The 20097-nt window shown below is 32.7% G+C and overlaps 1 long non-coding RNA gene across 2 annotated transcripts in view; it reads right to left on the bottom strand.

Annotated features, from left to right (window-relative positions):
• Nucleotides 1–1927: 1927 nt before the first annotated feature.
• The window catches only part of LOC107024294, a 22672-nt gene continuing 4502 nt past the window's right edge, over nucleotides 1928–20097 (bottom strand). Inside the window, exons 1-2 of one of the 2 annotated variants that reach the window (XR_001457333.2) lie at nucleotides 3289–3655; nucleotides 1928–2177 (exon numbers count right to left, since the gene is read on the bottom strand). This is a non-coding gene — a long non-coding RNA (uncharacterized LOC107024294). Of the gene's footprint in view, nucleotides 2178–3288; nucleotides 3656–20097 lie in introns of those variants that run through there. The other variant, XR_001457334.2, reaches the window with a different exon arrangement.

The following is a 20097-nucleotide window of genomic DNA, read 5'->3' as shown; positions in this document are numbered from 1 at the left end:
TTTTTTACTTCTTGAATAAATCGATTATGAGTAAGAAAGTTGCTTTTCATAGTGCTCTCGAAAAGAATCCTCGTTTACTAAAGGCTTATATATATCAATGTCAAGGGCCAATTGTTTGTTCCAAACCAAAAATTACAACTGTTAATTTGAAGAAGATCCGCATTATAGTGAATATGATTAGTATCGTGTGGTCCATAAATTATCAGAAAATTTTTTAAACACGTTTTTATACACTTTGGTGATCGATTTGGTACAATTATTGATGATATGTTATCTTGAATAGGTGATATGTATTAAGGAATATACTTTGGTAGCCGATCCGGTACAATAATTGGTGATTTGTTGGTTACTAACCATAATATATTTTAGTGTATGTATTTTCATGAATTTTATAGTTAAAATAATGGTAATTTGTTGATTTCAATTTGATGGATGGTGTGACTAATTTTTTTGGGCTATATATTGGTTTACAACAATAAAAGAAATTGATTCATAATTGATGGTAAGGTTGATATGTTCCAACACTACAATGCATAATACCATAATCTTATCTAGTATATACCAACTTTTTAGAATGATCAAATTAATTTACATTGGGTATACTGTAGTGTAACCTTTGTGTCAAATTCAAATTTTAATAATTATTACAACTAAAAATAATTGGTGGATTTGTTGTTTAAAGAATAATGGTTATTTGTTGATTAAAGAATAATGGTGATTTGTTGACTTATAGTTGCAATATAATATTACTATATATATATACTTTTGATGTATCGTATGACTAAATTTTTTGTGATATATTGGTTTATAACTATAATGGATATTGATTTATAATTGATGGTAAAGTTGATTTCAGTTTTGTTACAACCCTATAATACGTAACACCATAGTCTAATAAACTATATACCAATTTTTTTAGTATCATTAAATTATTTTACATGGTGTACAATATAATTTAACTTTGGTGTCAAGTAAAAATTAATCTAATTTAATTTTACCATAATGAATGAATTATACCATAAATTAAAATAAATAAATTCATACATTGATGACAAATTTATTTTTTGTTATATGTTCTAACTACGTTGTTGTAAAAAAGGATTTAAAGAAAAAAAATTGAAGGGATAGAACTAAAGAAAAACAAATAATTTTTTCAAAAAAATAAAATGAGGTAAAAAGGGAAAAAATAGTGAAGTGGGAGAACTTTTTTTTTTAAAAAAAAAGGGCAAAGAGAAGAAGAGAATCGATTTACTTAATATTATTTTAAGAAGAAGATTAGAAAAAGTGTGTGGCTGTGTGTGTGTGAAAATAATATATACAAAAATAATATATAACTCAATCGAAGGGAGATCGGACACACTACAACATTTTGTGTCTCCAACCACCCTAGAGAAGTGTGGCTTAAACTATGAAAACGTGTGGCCTTTTATCAAAGGCCACTATTTTTTACTTTAAGCCACACTTTTTCAGGTGTGGCCGAAAGCAGCGAAACCTTAGAGTTTAGGCCACGCTTGTAAAGCGTTGCCTTAGCAGCTACGCTTAAAAGCGTAGCCAAAAGGCAAAAGGGCCACGCTTTGTACCTACGCTTAACAGTGTTGCCTTATGAGCTACACTTTCAAGCGTAGCCTCAAATTCAAAAAGGCCACGCTTTGCAACTATGCTTAAAAGTGTTGCCTTATCAGCTACACTTTCAAGCGTAGCCTAAAAGGAAATAAGGCAACACTTTTACGACTACGTTTAAAAGTGTTGCCTTATCAGCTACACTTTTAAGCGTGGCCTTTGCTACCATATTTCCCACATTTATCAAGTTTTGCCTTTTCTATCTAATGTATGACAACACTTTGTAGTGTTGTCCTTGCCCAATTTACAGTCCTACGCCACAATTTCTAATTAAAATATCCAATATTATATTGCAATAAATAATCACTAGCGCTAATAAGTAATTCAATTTTATAGATTTTCCATAAACTTCAAAAGATATAGTTTGTGTTGTGTACATACCCATACTTATACATCAATATTCTAAATGTGTACACAATAGTTCAAAAAGTACTACAATAGTTCAATATATTCTAGCAATGAATATATTTCACAAAATCAAATATAATGTATTCAAACTTTTACAATAGTTCGGAAACTCTTCATCATCCACTTCAAATTTGATCACCCCCATTTCCCTACACAAATAAGATACTGACAGTTATATAGAAGAGCTAAGAAGTTCAGATTGCAACAATATAGAAAGGCAAGAAGTCCAGCAGTTACAGAAAATTAGATTGCAGCTTTTGATGTTCAAAGTAGATGCTTACTTGTCTTTTAATGTTCAAAGTAGATGCCTACATCAAAATATGCATATACTAATATACTAAAGGCTAAAATTAGTATATTAAGGGCCCGTTTGGATGGGCTTAATAAAAGCTGCTTTAAAAAAGTACTTTTGAAAGTGCTGAAACTTATTTTAAAATAAGCAGTTATGTGTTTGGATAAAAGTGCTGAAGTTGCTATGCCAAACGTGAAAAGGGAAAAATGGAAGAAAGAGATGTTAGGGTTATGTTGTAATTTGGAGATTGTATAAAAATATTAACGGCAAAAAGATAAAAATGTGGTCAACTTAAAACAGCTTATAAGCTAAAATAAAAAAAGCACCCCTACCCCAGCTTTTAACTTTTGGCTTAAAATAAGTTTTTTTTAACTTAAAATAAGTTATTTTGAGTATTGCCAAACAGCTAAATAAGTCAAAAATCAGCTTTTAAATCAGTTTGACCAGCTTTTAAGCTGAGCCAAACAGGCTCTAACTATGCTATTAGTATCAATCTTGATTATAGTACTTTAATATTTCTTGCCAACTCCTCCCTCACTATCAACTCATTGTCAACCACATATACCTCTTTTAGTTTCTCTCTCTCTCTTAATACTACTACTTGTTTCGATCTCTGTTCCTCTCTTTTCTTCTTTCTCCAACAAAACAACATTTCAAACATTTACATATGGATCAACACTGATACACCCTTTACATTTTTTGCACTAATGCACTCATATTATTCACTTTCCTGGCAACTGAAAGATACTTTGTGATTTTCCCACATACATTTTCCTCCTTCCATACACAAAGTTAGGCAAGAAACCTACTAACTACGCTTGACTACAGATTTTTGACACTTTCTTTCCCTACTTTGAAATTTCAGCTGTAAGAACCCCAAAAGTAATCAATTTCTTCTAAACACAAAATGAACATTCAACCAATTTACTATTTGCAGATCTACAGATTACTAGAGAATCAGTTCTTACCTTCACAAATCGGTTGTACAGATGACTAGAGAATGAAAAGGAATCTCAACACTTGATTTCTTCAGCTTCCGCTCTTGATTTCTTCCATCCCCACCTCTGTATCTTAAGCTCTTCATCTCTTTGAGAAATTCGACTTGATAAAATTTGAGTTGTGGAGCTCAGTTCTTCAGGTCTTCAGCTCAGGTCTTCAGTTATTCGATTTATGAAGAGCTATGGAGTTATGCTGAGGAAAGAAGAGCGATAAATAAGAGCTAGCGTTCTGGAGCTAGTGTTCTGGAGCTGGAGATAGGAGAGAGGAAAAATGAGAGAGAAAGAGAAATTTGTTTTATTTATATTTTATTAATTATTTTTTTGACCAATAAAATGGTGGGGGGGGGGAGTTGAAAATGTTGGAGGGAATATGATATTTTAGTGAAATGTTTTAGGCCACACTTTTAAGGTGTTGTTTTTTCAATTATAAAAATAGTACACTTTAAAAGTGTGGTCATATATGTAAATAGTTGTTGCATTTATTTCACACTATGACAACACTAATAAAGTGTGGTCAGCAAAAGTCTTTTTCATACATGGTCCTCAACAAAATGGTGAGATAGATGTTCAAAGACCCATTCAAGTGATAATCTTGTAAACTTATTCACTAAGGATTGCCAACATCAATATTTTAAGAAGTTGTATACAAGATTGGAATGTATTGTTTTCGATATATCAAGTAAAGTGTTTATTAGGAGGAGCAAAATACGTGTTGTTCTCTTTTCTTTACCATGGTTTTATCCCGGTTGAATTTTTTACAACGCGTTATTAGCATGAATGTTCTACCATTGCGGGATTGAAACAAAGTACATAAAAGAAGGTAAAATTATCGTGTTCATTTTTCTCTTGGGAACAAGGTAAATTATTGTGGAATATATTTTGATATTTTACTTGTGAATAAGGTCAATGATTAATATTATTGTTACTGCGCATTTTTTTACATATGACTATATATATTTTCTTTTGTATGTAAAACTTATTTCATATATTATCTGTAATTATGCTCACAATTTTGGTTATTATAAAAGCTTTTAGTTTATTTTGTTTTGTGTGCGAGGTATTTTGTGTTCACTTGGAAATTGAAAAAGGGGTTGTTATTGTGAGCAATTTTATTTTAGTGTAATTGGAATTATTATTTTCTTAATGTGCAATTGATTCTTTGATTTATAACGATAATTCACAACCTTTATAATTATTTACCAAACATAATATAATATAATGTTGCATGTAATTCTCTGTTTTGACAAGTTTAAGATATTAGTACATATTTTGTTAAGAATATTTTTATTTTGTATTTTTTGTTCTATATTTTGTTATGCATGTTAATCACAAAGTGGCCATTCGTTCTATATTTATTGTGCATGTTAATCACGAAATGACAATATTTTTTTAAGGCTCAATGGTGAGCCCTATTATATTTGGCTTATTATGTCATTGATTGAGGGTAAAATGAAGATTTCAAGTCCTATTGTATCTCGACTGTTCAGGAGAGAGTCCTGATGCATCATGATAATAAAACGCTGGGTTGGGTCCCAACAAATAATGACCAAAAATTTCTTCTTATGGGTAAGCCGTTGGGTTTAAGTCCCAACGTAAAATAATGATGATATAATGATGACTAAGCAATTTGATATGCGTTTGATAAAAGTCATGAAATTTGTCCAATTGAGTTGCTCCATTCTTTTTTGAGAATATGGTAGCAAGGCATAATATGTTTGAAATAACAAATGGTTAAATGTATGAATATGAGTGTGGTAAAATGTTAATGGTCATCGTTCTGGAAATTAAAGAAAGAACTTTATGAATTCTTAATATGGTTGCAATTTTTGTCCATCAAAGTGTACAAAAAGTTATTGGGCACATTGTACTTGATTAACTTAATTTGAATGTTTCGTAGATCCTCCATCAAAATAAAGAAATACAAAATGGTAGTACATTTAGTACTTTTAAAGTGATGTTGAGGTGAGTCAAATAAATTTGATAATCTCAAAGTATGACTAATAAGAAAAAACTTATGGAGCATGTACGAATTGTTATGGTCATTTCTTAGAGAGAGTGTGACGTATTAGTGTGGATAAGGACATGTTCATGCATGATTGGAATAAATGTAACATATCACCTCTACGTGAGGTTTGAAATATTGAAACAAATATACATTTTGACATAAATGGTCATTTTGGTCATATACTTTGAATACTATACAAATATTATGGAATGTTTTATTATGAACTATTAGAGGATAAAAGAAAGAAATAATTCTTTTCAATAAAGGTTGTGGTCATGATCAAAATAAATGTTGTTGTGTGACAACAAAAGTTTTTTATTGGTTGTTAAAAAATAAGTTTCATTGCATCCACCACTGAGAATATATCTCCATTTAATAATGTTAGGACCTCTGTGAAAATCCTTTATGTCCCGAGGCACAAACAATACTTTATATCTTACTGCTATACTTTCTCACAATGATCATGTGTACCCCATTTACATATATTTTGTGAACTATAAGTTCAAGAATATCACTTTTCTAAGGGAAAAAGTCATAAATTCACCCTTGAACTTTTATCGAAATTTTAGTTACATGCTTATACTATCATGACGAACTATTACACACCTTTACTATTTAAAATTATATTTTTTACTCCCTAAAACTAACGTGGAAAAAAATAAAAAAAATAAGTAAAGAAAAGTGTGTTTGACAGTAATAAAGTAAAAAAATAAATCAAAATCTTATTTTTACTATCACCTACCCCCACCCTCCACCCTCCACCCCTCACCGAACGCCACCTCTTCTTCTTCTTTAAAGGCACCATCTTCTTCTTCTTTATTTTTTTCCATCATTTTTTCACACCCAATTTTCATCCACCCCATTATACCTCCACCAAAATCCTCTCTCCCCCATCATACCCTATTTTAATATTTTTTCAATTTCACAATTTTCATTATATTTAATTTTTTTCTCTTGATTTTGTTGGTGGTTGATAAAATTGATGATTAAGTTTTAAAATAAAATATAACGATGGATTTGCAGGTGTGGGGTGACAAAGAACTGGAAATTGAAGGTGGTGGAAAAGAAAAAATTCGATATTGATAATAGTGATAGTGATATTTGGTGTTGGGTTTGTACCTTTTGATGGTAATTATGTAATTTTGGTGATGAGTTTGTTTATGAGTATCAAATCTTGTTGCGCATGTTTCTAATTTTTGTGGGAATAATGGTGATAGTATGATTTGATGGTGGATTTGATTGTAGGTGGAGAAATTTATGGTGATTATTTTAATTTTCGTGGTGAAATATATAGAATTGATAGTAATATCACGATAATGGTAGTGATTTTATGGTGGTGTTCATGAAGAAGAAACAATTCAATGATATGGAGAATATTAGTCAAAGTTTGATATGACATCTGATGTGGCAGTGACATAGCATTGATGTGGCGCAAGTGTGATACACCTCTGTTAGGGATGCATTGGAAGTCATTAATTAAACAATTTAATTATTTATTTAGTAACTTTATTTATTTTTCTAGAATAGGGTTTATATTTCATAGTTTTATAAGGATTAGGTTATGTTATAGTTACTAGTTTGGAATAGGATTTATGTCTCCTACTTTCATAAGAACTAGATTTCCTATTGATGTAATAAAACTCCTATTTAAAGGGGCTTTTCATGAATAAATCAGTAAGTAATAATTTAGCAAAAAGCAGGAGACTGGAGTTTTCTCTTTCATTAAACTCTAAGGTTTCAGTCTCCCTTTGAAGAGATGAAGAGATCAGAGTTCTCTCTTGTAATGAATTCTAAGGTTTCAGCCTCCTTTTAACAAGATGATTTATATATCGCACTGTGAATCGATCCTTCCCTATATATTCATAACAATTTGGTATCACAGCCTATCACAATGGATGATGAGACCAATTTCAGGTTTCAAGAAGAACCTGTGATTACATAAACTCTAACGGACTCTAAACTTACAGCTATGGAACAACGTCTCTGTGAAAGAATTGTCCAAGTCATTCAAAAACCATTTTCTAACATGGAAATTGGCTCTATAAAACCAGTAGTCCATGGGGAATAATCACGTAATGCCCAAACAATTGGTAAATCAACAAATCCGGCTCCTAGAGACAATACACTGCATATTCAACCAGTTGATCATAATCATCAAACTTGTGGTAATTCTAGTTCAATAATACCAACTTATGCAAAGATGAATTTTCCTACCTTTAATGGTATCAACAACCCATTAATTTTGGCACATCATTGTGAACGATTTGGACCTTATGAAAATGGCAACTTGATGGGCGAATTAGTCAAGCTTTTGCAAATTGATAGATGTGAAATTTATCAATGTCAACTTCAATCTAGGGCTGAAATTGGATAATTGAGCTTGAGGAACTTTCAACGTAAGAGGGGGGTAATTTTAGGTGTGTGTTAGAATTTATTAATTAAAATGTTTAATTATTTATTTAATAGCTTTATTTATTATTCTAGAATAAGGTTTATATATCATAGTTTTATAAGGATTAGGTTAAGTTATAGTTATTGTTTTAGAATATGATTTTGGTTTCCTACTTTCATGAGAATTAAATTTCCTATTCATGTAATACGACTCCTATTTGAAGGAGATTTTGATGAATAGTTCAGTAAGTCATAATTCAGCAAAAAACAGTAGATTAGAGTTCTCTCTTTCATTGAACTATAAGGTTTCACTCTTCCTTTAAGAGCTGAAGAGATCAGAGTTCTCTCTTTTAATGAATTCTATGGTTTTAGCCTCTTCATAGTTCTCTCTTTTAATGAATTCTATGATTTTAGCCTCCATTTAACGAGCTGATTTATATATCGCCCTGTGAATCGATCATTCCCTAAAGATTCATAACAACCTCCCATTATGAGGGTGGATCTACGAGTCTTAAGGAGTATAATAAATTCACTATTTAGTAGCAGAGGTGCGTATTAGGTCACTATATTAGTTTAAACATGTAACTGACTTTTCGAGACAAGTTCAAAGGTGAATTTATGCTTTCTCCTTTTTTAAGTGAAACAAAATATACTTGAATAGTCCATTTTATTTGTCTAATCATTTATCAGTCCACATTTGTAACACCCCGGAAATCTATTGACCTAAGCTAGAGCCTAACGTGTAGTCTAGTAGCCTAATGAAATTAAAAAGAAAGGTAAGAGCCTTAAAATAATTTTCCTAACCTAGTACTAGCCTTATAGTGTCTAAAACTCAATGCATGACCCTTAAAGGGTCCTTGAAGAGGACCAAAGAGAGGGTCCTAAAAGCTGTAAAAACAACGACATGGACCACCATGGGCACCCATGAGTCGTGGGTAGACTCACACTTCGTGGATGGGAGGGGTGGATCGAGACTTAGTCTCCCCACCCTTGACTTGATCGTTCAAAGCTGCTGAACGAAATGATGACTTCACAGCACGGGCGTCCGCATCTACGGTCCGTATGTGGGGGTGTCGCATGTCATCCCTAAAGCTGTCAAGTTTCGGTCACTTAAGGGGTAAAGTCGTAAATTTCTACTTAATTAATTAAGTGTAGGAAAGGTTATTACTAGTTATTAATTAATTAATCTGTCATTTTTTCCCACTTATATGTGCATAATGGATTTCAAACTTGTTGAATGCATGATTTTAACTATATTCCCCTTTTATGCATATTTTAATGGTTTTCTGCATGATTTCAATACTTTGTACTTTATGTGCTAACCCATTTTCTTCTAAATTTAGAATGAGTCTAGGTTCCAGTCGTTGAGACGTATTTCTTTCCTTTAAGTTAAACTTGGGTTGACTAATCCCTAGGCTCAGTAGTCTTCAAGTTCGAGGAAAAGATGTTATCTTTCATAGTTCTGTTGTACTTCTTACTTTGAGACTATATTGATGTGAAGGGCTTATGACCCTATTTGTACTCTTTTTTGTACTAGATGGTGATTGAGACAAGTCTAGATTCCTGTTTCATTTTATAAAAAGAAGTTTGACTTTGATTGTAAAAAGTTTTAAATTTTCCGCATTATCTCTAGTATGTGTATGATTATGCTAAGGGATTGTATGCGACCACATTTGGGGTCAAATACACGGTGTCACTTCTAGAGGGTAACCCAGGTCGTAACAATATTATATGAAAAATTTGAACGTAAGATCTTCGTAACCACTTACAACATTGTGTGCTATTTCATATTAAAGATACCGTCGATGGTCATTTGACTCGATTCTAATATCGAGATCGCTTCAATTTTTATCAGTTTTAGGTACTTGAAATTTTGCCAATGTTTAATGCAATTATGTCATAGTTCTCTTTCAAAGCACTTACCGCCTTATGATAACAATTTTAATAATTTGTTCCACTCCTTTCTCAAGGAGTTTTACGTTTGGAATCGATTGGTCTATCACGCTTCTGGCGTACCATAGACTTTGTTCTTCAAGAATTATTTTGTGGAACATTTGTAGCTTAATTAAAATATTTGGTCAACAAATACATATGAAAAATTATTTGCAACATTTTGCAAATGAATTATCTCTTGAATTTCAAATTCACATTTTTTAATGAGGATCTAGATAATTCACCTCGCACATAATTTCAACTGCTAAACTTTTCTCCCTCTAAAGTTAGGAAATCTAACATTTACCCCAACCTTATTTGGGGATCCATCTTTGTACATGGTGGAGCAATAAAATAATATGTGCACACATCTAATTTTTAGATGGAAATTATTTGGTTCCTAACCTTGAACCAATTGTGATGGGAGAACCTTGTTGCTTTGATGCATACATGTTAAATAAACTCATCTCATATAAAATTTTATTTGAGATATTTGTTCTCATAATCATTAGTCTAGCTATAATTGGAGGCTTACAATTTTGGCTAAATAAACTAGTAATATTAAAATAATTGCATAGTTTGAAATTGTGATCTTCATTAATAATTCAAGAAAACAACCTTACAAAAACCAATTTGTGAGCTCACAAAAATGCACTTGTGTCCATACCATAGATACATCTATTAAATCATAATAGTGAATGACCCACATGACAGGTGAACGAGCCTATATTCACCTCTCTATATGTTCTAAACAATTTCAAGGGATACAATCCCAACCTTAGTGATATAATTATCATTTTGTCACGATAAAAAGCAATAAAATAGTCTTGAAGAATCTTTGATTTCTTCAAACATATAGCAATCGGAATGGCCAATCGGTTATGCCCACTGATATTTATTCTAGTAAATTTCTAGTTTAATTTTGCATGTGATTCCTTCATTATGCTCATATTTTTACTCAACAAACAAGATAAAGACGAGTAACCTTTTATGTAAATATTCATAACCCGCTTTGATTGTAGTAATATGAAGATACTTAATCTTTCAATAATTTACAGTCGCAACATATTGATTTCTTCAATTCCTCCGAAACTTAAAATGTTTCTTTTGAGACTTATTACAACCTCAATGGTATGCTTTATTTCATTTTCTTGATAATAATAAATTAATCCTTCTGAAACTTTCAATTAATTTTATGTACTGCCATAAATTTCACAACACCATTTTTATGGTGACCATCTCCTTTAAGGAGAAAATTATTATTATTTTCATTGCTAAAATTGTTACTTGCAATACTTAGTCCTCTATTTATAGTGTTACATAGACACATACCAAAGGTTAGTCATAACAAGAATATAATGGGGAGGTTATGGAAGTGAAAGGTTACAAGAATAATGGTTATAAAGGTGGATGTTATGGAGATTATGGTAATCTTCATAATGGAGGAAAGTAATGGAGATAATAGGTGAGAGTAACTTCTTGGTGTAGTGGACATCCACATTATAATATTTTATAACACATTTTAGTTTTATCCCCTTCTTACTTGTTTTTTATATGTAATTTTGGACATCAAGAAAAAATAGTATTTTTTTACCTATTATATCCTCAATTTATTTAGAAAGTTAATATTTTTTAAAAAGTGAGAACGTCTTTAATGAGTAAATTGATTATGGAATCTTTCAATTAATAGGGATAAGAATGGTAAACTCACAATGTCAATTATGATTTCCTTAGTAGGTGTGTCTAGTAAAAATGGACAAGTAAAATAGAGACCGAAAGAGTATTTCAAAGAGAGCTGCTAAACTGTCACAAAATTATGGCTCAAATTTCAAAATATATAAAAGAGTAGTAACTTTTTCTTTTCAAAACTAATTTTAGGTCTTTCCAAAACACAATCACTAAATTTTAGTTTGCATTTATTATTTTAACCACATAAACTCTTTGGGTCCCACATATACGACATTCAATATTTCATTCCTTTTTAAATTCTTTATTCTTCATTTTGTTTTCTTTTACTACTTCTTTCTCTTATAATATCAAATTTTATAAGAATAAGTTGATGTATGATACAATACTTTTGGAATCAGATTTCTTCCTATGACCCTAATACTTACTAGGTCCATAGTTAGGACTTGAAGATCACTACAACAACAAAACTTTATGCAACCATTCCTTTTCAATTTGACTTTTCAAATACTGAGGTGTTACATTCTCCTTCTAGGTCTAGTGGAAATGGTCGTCCTCAATTCAGGCAAAGTGTCTTGGGCCAAGGTTCTTCTAACGCTACGACTCCTAAGTTTAATAAAGACAGAGTGTCTAACCATAACACTCAAGGAGGTACTTGAAACAAATTTTCTATTCCTGCTTGCCACAAGTGTCTCATGAGCCACTCAAGAAAATATTTAGCCGGTATGGATAGTTGTTTTAGTTGTGCAAAAAGTGGTCACAAGATAAGAGATTATCTATTTCTTGCTAATAAGGGAAGGAATGGTAGGCAATCTTAGCCTAGTTGTTCTGGTTTGGGTGGCCCTTATTACAATAGATTCCATGCTCTTCAGACTTGACATGGTTGTGAGGCTCTCTGGATGTTGTAACTAGTATAATAAAAGTCTTTCATTTTGATGTGTAATTTTTCTTGATCCGGGTGCTACCTTTTCATTTTTATCCCATATGTGTCCATGAGATTTGATGTTGTTCTTGAGATCTATTCTAATCCATTTTTTGTCTCTATGCCGATACGCGACTCTATTGTTGCTAAAAGAGTTCATAGAAATTGCCATTATTCTATTTCTCGCGAAGTCTCTCATGTTGATCTTGTAGAGCTTGATATGTGAGATTTTGATTTTATTATTGGGATGGAGATTATGTACATTGTTGTTATGATTCTGTAGATTGTAGGATGGATTGGTCATAGTCCTTGTCCCGACAAAGCTATCTTAAAATGAAAGGGGAAAGTTTTGTTCCTAAGTGTCTGTTCATATCCTGCCTACAGGCTAGGAAAATGATTCCTAAGGGGTGAATCTATCATATTATTTTTGTTAGGAATACAGATTCTGAAACCCCTACTCTTGATTTAGTTTCGATTGTAAATGAGTTTTGTAAGTATTTCCCGATATTTCTCTCGGAAGGGAAAATGCGATATGGATTGTTCTTAATTATGTTATGATACAAGATGGGAAATACATTGCTAATGCTTCAAGGTAATTAAAGGTGCATGAGAATAGTTTAACTCATGGTTTGGAGTTAACAACTATAGTGTTTAGTTTAAAGATTTGGAGGCAATACCTACGTGGTGTTCATGTAGATGTGCTTACAAACCACGAGAGGTTAAATAATGTATTCACTTAAAAGGAATTATCTTTGTCAATGAAGGTGACTTGTGAGTATCATTCCGGTAAAGTGAACGTGCTGGCGGATGCTCTTTGTTGACTATCAATGTGAACTGTTGTTCATTTTGAGGATTGTAAGAAAAAGCTAGTTCATGGTGTTCATAGATTAGCTCAATTGGGTGTTGGCTTGGTCAATTCTAATGGAAGTGGGTGATTGTTTGAAATATTTTTGAATCATCTATTGTATTTTAAGTGAAGGCTAAGCAATATCTCGATTCAATTTTAGTAGATTTGAAGAAGTAAATTCTCAGAAAAGCCGTTTAGGGTTTTCCCCAAGGGGGAGATGGTGTCCTTAGATACCAAGGTCGCTTATGTATTCTAACTATGGATAGGTTGATAAATGAAAATTGATGGAAGCTCATAGTACTTTGTATTTTATTCATCCCAGGGCCACAAAGATATACCATACTTTGCGGGAAGTCTATTGTTGGAATGAAATGAAGAAGGATATTACAGAACTTGTGGTTAAGTTCCCTAATTATCAACAAGTGAAGTTGAGCATAAACATGGGTGATTTTACTCAAGACATCAGCATTACTATTTGGAAAGGGCATGAAGAAGATTTAAATATGGACTTTGTTATGGATTTACCTCGTACTATTTGTCAGTTTGAATCGATTTAAGTCATTATGGATCAAATGATGAAGTCAGATCACTTTTTTCAAGAATGACTTCATTTTTGGCTGAAGAGTATGCCAAACTTTATATTCGTGAAATCGTGAGGTTGCATGGACTATCCTTTCGCAATATGTTCTTTCATCGTACTCAATTTACATCTCTGTTTTGAAGATCATTTTAGAAAGTTCTTGGAACTCAAGTAAAGCTTAGTATAACTTTTCATCCTCACACCGATGGAAAATCCAGGCGTACTATTCACACTTTGGAAGATATATTGAGAGCTTGTGTGATTGACTTCAAGTGTAACTGGAATAATCACTTAACTTTGATTTACTTTGCTTTTAATAATAGTTAAGAACAATCAAGTATCCAAATGACTCCAGTTTAGGCTCTTTATGATAGGAGGTGTAGATCTCCTATAGGTTGATTTGAAGTTGGCGAGGTTTCTTTGATAAGGCTTGAGTTGGTGTATGAGGCTATTGTAAAGGTTCAACTTATTTGAGAAAGGTTGAAAATGGCCCAAAGTTAACGAAAGTCTTATGCCGATGTTAGAAGAATAGAGCTTGAATAGATGTTGGTTGTTGGGTTTACTTTAAAATCACATCCATGAAGGATTTGAGGAGATTCAGAATGAAAGGGAAGCTTAGTCCCTGTTATGTGGGCTCATATTAGATCTTGAGGTATATTGACAAGGTTGCCTATGAAGTAGAGTTCCCTAATGTTTAGCATAAGTGCATCTGGTATTTTATGTCTCTATTTTGAGAAAGTGTGCTGGCAATCTGACGTTTATAGTATCATTGAAAAGTTTTGGAGTTAAAGAAAATCTTTTGTATGAAAAGTTTCTGGTTCAGATTTTAGATCATCAAGATTGAGAGTTCAAGAATAAAGTTATTTCCCTGAAAGTTCTTTGGATGAATCAATTAGTTGATGGTGCTACATGGAAACACGAAATGATATCAAAGTATCCTCATATCTTTCCTTCTGCTTCTATTCTAGCTTGAGGTATTAGTTTCTCATAGGACATTCTTTCGGATTCATGCGTTTTAGTCATTCTCATATTTCCATTTGCATTCATATTCATGAAAACTTGATTCTGATGTTATGATTTAGCTTGGATTGATTTCTTCTTATTTATGTGCCTTTTGATGAGATTACATTCATGTTGGGCTGTTAGATTTTCTCCGTACTCTATTCATCATAGCTGGAGTCCTATTCGGGGACACATGTTCCTACCGGAGAGATATTGTAACACCTTAAAAATTATAAAGTTTGATTAGAAAGGAACAATGCATTTTGGGCATTGCTCCAGAGTCTATAGTCCAACCTACAAAATGTATAAAGTCCTAAAAGTCGTAAGAGCAGTCGTAAAACAAGGTTTGAGTTTTGGAAATCTCAAGTTTCTGATGTTTGGCCTACAAGTGGATATGATGAATTGTAGGGGGTTGTACGGACCATAGAAGAGATATGTAGGAGTGATCTAGAGTTAGTGAAATTTTAAACTCAAACTAGGGGTCTACGAGTTGGCTCTACGATTCGTAGACTGGAAGACGGCCCGTAGAATGGTTTTGTGGAAGTTTGTTAGGTTTTAAGTCCCAATAAAAGGTTTTTCGGTTGACCAGGACAATCCATAGAAAGACATATGACCGTAGGTCCAGTCTACTTGGTTTTAGTAAGGATATTTTGGTTTTTTTCTACCCAATTAATCCTTAAAATAAGTTTCTTTGGCCCAATAAGTATCCTATAATCCTTTCTATTCTTACTAACATAGTCTAAATCCCCTCATTCTTTCACTTTCCGCAAATTCTTCTAGTCTTCTTCTGAAAAATTCTCTCAAGAGATTCAAGGTAAAAACTAAGGTTTCAAGGTCTCGTTCTCCATTTATTTTAGGGTTTGATTATCATGGTATGTGAAAATTCATCAATGAAGTCTTTTCATCTATTGGTCCCAACAGAATCTTAATTTTCTAAATTGATTTCACCTAATTTCATTAGGGTTTCATGCAGTTCTCCATGCGTCCTATTTATTATGATTCAATTGTTTATTTTCAATATTATTACACATGATTTGATACAATTATATGGTTTTAAATTGATTTCATATAGAGTTGTATCTCTTTCTACTTCATAAACATGAATTTTGTAATAAGCGTATTAACTTATGAATTATGATTATGAATGAAATGTTTTCTCACATATGAATGAAATCAACATTTAGATGCTTAGAAAGGTAAGTGACTATTACGAAGAAGTGTATGAAGTCTTGATGTGAAAGGAGCTACTCGAATATGAATTTATGATTGGGTTGGTAGTAATAATTGTGCCTTTCTAAGTATTTGATTTATGAAAATGAATATGTCTTTTCCGTTGGGATTTACATATCCACGAGAGGACATTGAGATGAAGGTTCTTCCATAATAGATGTCGGGTCACTAGAAGAAATCTCCTTTTCCCAAACTACATGCCGCCGTAGGATTATTCTAAGTGACCTAGCTAGTGGATCCACAATCGTAATTATGAATGAATGTGATGAAATTCTACCTATGCAAGTAATTTATCCTTTCTTGTGTGAGGGTCATGTCGGATTCCTTGTTATATCTCACATGATCTCACTATCATTTATCGATAAATATCCCTCAAATGAACTATGTTTCTTCAAAGGTTTTATAAGAGCTTTCACTATGTTTTAAGTATGCATTGACCTGGTTTATGACTCATGAATTCTTTTAATGACTTTTACAACGATTTAGTTGGTCCTGTATATCATATGTAAGTTTTTCATATTATCTTGCCTATGCATACATTCTTATGCATTTTTTCATACTTAGTACATTAAATGTACTAATGCATAGTTATTCCTATATTATCTTATACTATTGGGTCCGACGCTTCTCCTCTCGGACGTGCTTAAATTGGGATTTCTCAGCTTGATCATTGGGTTGGTGACTCCTCATGATTTGAGGACAAGGTCATTGATGTTTTAGTTCCTTTATTGCTTTTATGGTCACTTTTATTTCAGACATGTACATGGCGTATGATTACGTCCCAACTATTCTTACGATGTTAGAAAGGCTTGTGTCAGATGTAGTAGTATTCTAGATATCTCTTGTGTTCTCTGTTGGTATCCTTTATGCTATTCAATTATTTGAAACTTTATATCTTTGAATAATATTTTATCACATCATGCTTATGCCAAGTGGCTTGTCTAGGGCCTCTGGAGTTTCTAGGAGGTATTTTGGGTCGTGACATCATATTATTGATAAGGTTAAGGTGGTGCCTAGGAGGTATTTTGGGTCGTGACATCATATTATTGATAAGGTTAAGGTGGTGGAAGTTGATGAAGATTGGGATAAACCTTGGTGGAAGCTGACTGGAAATGAAGAAGTCATAATTTTAATCGCATGGGACCTAGTAAAAGATGAAAAAGGAAAGGAACGAACTTTTCTCAATTTAAGATTGCTTTTCTAATGTGGATACTGCGTATAAGGATAATTCCTATTAGAGAGGTTACTATGCGGATGAAGGATTGGAGAATGTGACATGTTGCTATTGAAATACAATTGTTGGGTATGTAGCAAGAATTGATGGGAAATAGAGGGAAGGAGAGGAATTTGAAAAGTTTAGAACTTGAAAGGTTGGGAACTTGAAAAGTCCTCTAATGCTTTAATGAAAAAGGCAATTGTCCCTCATCGGTAATGGAAATGAAAATAGGAGAGTTTAAATAAATAAACACTCCTATTAATTGTTAAAAGGGTTGGAAAGAGGGACCCCCCTCGCATTGTCGTCGCTCGCTTCGGCTTCGGCTTTGGCTTTGGCAAATGATCGATCAAGAGATAATTTATTGGACAAATTTATTTTAATTATTTATTTAATTTATTTATTTAATTAATTAAATGACCAAACATTATTTTCAATTAATTAGTTGATAACAGAAGTTAACCGAAATGTTTTCAATTTTTTAGTTAACCCGACCCGACTCGGATTCGCGTGCATGACCCGTTTTAATTTCCGTTATATTAAATAATTCCCGCCATGACTGTTCTGAAAGGTTGCAACTTTCAGGAACAGTCAATACCATTTGAAAGTTTGCAACCTTTCATTAATGGTCCTGTCAATTCTGAAAGGGTTGCAACCTTTCAGAATATATTCTTCTTGCCTATAAATACCATACAGTCTTCAGAATATTTCCCTATGAATTTTTCTGATCTTCCTTCTTCTTAAAAAACACATATTTCTTCGTGTACTTTCCTGCTGTGGATTAATTCGCTGACAGTAGTGTTTTTGGTATCTATACTCTACTGATTAAGATCATTTTACCCTGGGAGGTTATATTCCAAATCAAACCTCGGATACTAGAGGGGAATAATTTCCTTAAGGGGACACTGTGAATTCAGTGGACTTGATTTTCTTCCTAAATTGTTAAAAAGAGCATTCCAGATTCTGGTAAGTTTTTACATTTTCAATTATTTTTTACAAATAAATTTCTGTTCATCTTACTTACTGGTTCTAAAAATCTCAGTTACTTCGTGTTTCTGTATGATTTATTACAACCAGTAATTTTTTATTTTCATAACACAGATTGGAAACAATCTTAAGGAAATTAAAAAATCTGTGTTTCTGGTGGAGACAAAAATCTTTGTGATTTTATACTTTTTTAAGTCTGCAATTATAGTTTATTTCTTACATATATTGTATCAATTTTGTTTATCAAAAATGGAAAACACTGGTGTTACAGTGGCTGTTGCTGCACCAACCCGAACTCTTATATCACAAGCAGAGAAACCGGGTAAATTCACAGGTGTGAATTTCAAAGGATGGCAGCAACGAGTATTTTTCTGGCTTACCACTCTTGCTCTGCAGAAATTTATAAGTGAAGATACTCCAGTTCCTGCTGATGATATGCCAGACAGGGAAAAATTTATGATTGTTGAAGCATGGAAACAGTCAGACTTCCTATGTAATGGTTACATTTTGAGTGCTTTAGAGGATGACTTATATAATGTCTATAGTGCAATAACAACTTCAAAAGAGTTGTGGAATGCACTTGAGAAGAAATATAAGACAGAAGATGCATGCTTGAAAACGTTTGTGGTAGCAAAGTTTTTAGACTATAAAATGGTAGATAGTAAAACTGTTGGATCACAAGTGTAGGAACTTCAACTCATTCTCCATGATCTGATTGCTGAAGATATGGTAGTAAATGAAGCTTTTCAAGTGGCTGCAATGATCGAGAAGTTGCCTCCTTCGTGGAACGATTTCAAGAAACATCTAAAGCACAAGCATAAAGAAATGAAGCTTGAAGATCTTGTGATTAGGCTCAAGATTGAGGAAGATAACAGAAATGCCGAAAATAAGTCGCGTAAGAGTTCAACAGTCATTGGAGTTAATATTGTTGAAGAAGCTCCTACCAAAGATAAAAAGAGAAAGAAGTCCAACGGGCAGAAGTCAGAACAGGCCAAGAATAAATTCAAAGGCAACTGTTATAATTGTGGCAAGGCTGGTCATAGATCTTCTGATTGTGATGCTCCAAGAAAGGACAAAAATAAAGGCAAAGGCAAAAGTCAAGCAAACATCGTGGAAAAGATGGAAGATGCAGATGACTTGTGTGCAATGATATCGGAGTGTAACTTAGTTGGAAATCCCACGGAGTGGTTTCTCGACTCAGGTGCCACTAGACATATTTGCTCTGCGAAAGAAGCCTTTGCAACGTACACTCCTGCTGAGTACAATGAAGATTTATTCATGGGAAACACAGCAACAGCAAGGATTGCAGGAACTAGGAAAGTAATGTTGAAAATGACATCTGGCAAGGTGTTGACTTTGAACAATGTTCTGCATGTCCCTACTATTAGGAAGAATTTAGTTTCTGCTGCACTACTCGTTAAGAACGGGTTTAAGTGTGTCCTAGTTAGTGATAAAGTTGTAATAAGTAAGAATGAAATGTTCATAGGAAAGGGCTACCTCAATGAGGGTCTTTTTAAATTAAACGTAATGGTTGTTGACAGTATTAATAAAATTCTGCTTCTGTTTACTTATAGGAGTTAAGTGATTTATGGCATGCCCGTTTGGGACATGTAAATTACAAAGCCTTGCGAAAATTGGTAAATCTAGAAGTGTTGCCTGATTTTAAATGCGATAAGTCGAAATGCGAAATTTGTGTGGAAAGTAAGTTTGTTAAACATCTTTACAAGTCTCTTGAAAAAAAATTTCTAAAACTTTAGACTTAATTCACACAGACATATGCGATATGAAGTCAACACCATCTCGTGGTGGAAAAAAGTATGTTATAACTTTTATTGATGACTGCACTCGATTTTGTTATGTATATTTGCTTAATAGTAAGGATGAAGCAATTGATGCATTTAAGCAATACAAAAATGAAGTGGAAAACCAATTGAATCTAAAGATAAAAATGATTCGGAGTGATAGGGGTGGAGAATATGAATCT

The sequence above is a fragment of the Solanum pennellii genome, chromosome 7, assembly GCF_001406875.1.
Source record: "Solanum pennellii chromosome 7, SPENNV200".
In the NCBI taxonomy this organism is placed as follows: domain Eukaryota; kingdom Viridiplantae; phylum Streptophyta; class Magnoliopsida; order Solanales; family Solanaceae; genus Solanum; species Solanum pennellii.
The sequence above is the reverse complement of the archived record's forward strand: the minus strand, read 5'-3'. Positions and strand labels throughout refer to the sequence as shown.